The following is an 868-nucleotide window of genomic DNA, read 5'->3' as shown; positions in this document are numbered from 1 at the left end:
CGGTGAGGGAGGAGGGTGGTGGTGGTGGTGGTGGTGGTAGGAGAATGATGATGATGAGGGTATTTTGGTCCAAAAATTCAGGAAAGAATGATTTTAAAACATTTTTAAACGTTGAGGATGATCTTAATAAAAAACATATCGGGGACGATTTTGATTTCGACCCCAGACCTTGGGGACGAAAAAAGTACTTATCCCTTATTATTCTACAAATATTTTATTATGAGTAAATATTTTTAAAAGTAAAATTATAAAAAAATAAATTTATTTAGAATAAAAATAATGTGATTAAGTATAATTTAGTTAGATGTGATTAAAAAATAATTGAATAATTATGTACCATAAAAAATTGAAATTAGTAAAGAATAAAATCAAAATTTATTTATATGTATTGTTTTTTTCTCTAACATTTTCGTCTTATTTAAGTTCCTAATATTTGAAAATTGTCTCAATTTTGTCTCGTTGTAAATTTTGTTCATATATCCCTAACGGTAGGATAACATTGAGTTAATTTTTAAATATTAGGGATTTAAATAGGATGATTTAAATATTAGAAATAACTTTAAGACTTATTCCAAATGTTAGGAACAAAATATATTTAATTTTTTTAACGATATATAAATGTCATTTGACGATTTTTACGAATAAAAATTACATCTGGCATAAAATGTTACACCGTTATTTTATACTTTATAGGGTGCTATTAACCGTGATATTAAAGCATTCAAATTCTAAGCGTGACATTATTGAATAAATAAAACCAAGAAACAATAACGACTGCTGAATATAAACCAATAACTCAAGCTTTCTGTATCTATTTAAAAGGGGCGTGTTGCACCATATTATTATTATTATTATTATTATTATTATT

The 868-nt window shown here is 25.5% G+C and overlaps 1 protein-coding gene across 1 annotated transcript in view; it reads right to left on the bottom strand.

The window, feature by feature from the left end:
• The window catches only part of LOC107474563 (lupeol synthase), a gene marked incomplete in the record, with an annotated part of 43,723 nt that overhangs the window by 17,281 nt on the left and 25,574 nt on the right, over positions 1 to 868 (bottom strand).

The sequence above is a fragment of the Arachis duranensis genome, chromosome 2 (assembly GCF_000817695.3).
Source record: "Arachis duranensis cultivar V14167 chromosome 2, aradu.V14167.gnm2.J7QH, whole genome shotgun sequence".
In the NCBI taxonomy this organism is placed as follows: Eukaryota; Viridiplantae; Streptophyta; class Magnoliopsida; order Fabales; family Fabaceae; genus Arachis; species Arachis duranensis.
The sequence above is the reverse complement of the archived record's forward strand: the minus strand, read 5'-3'. Positions and strand labels throughout refer to the sequence as shown.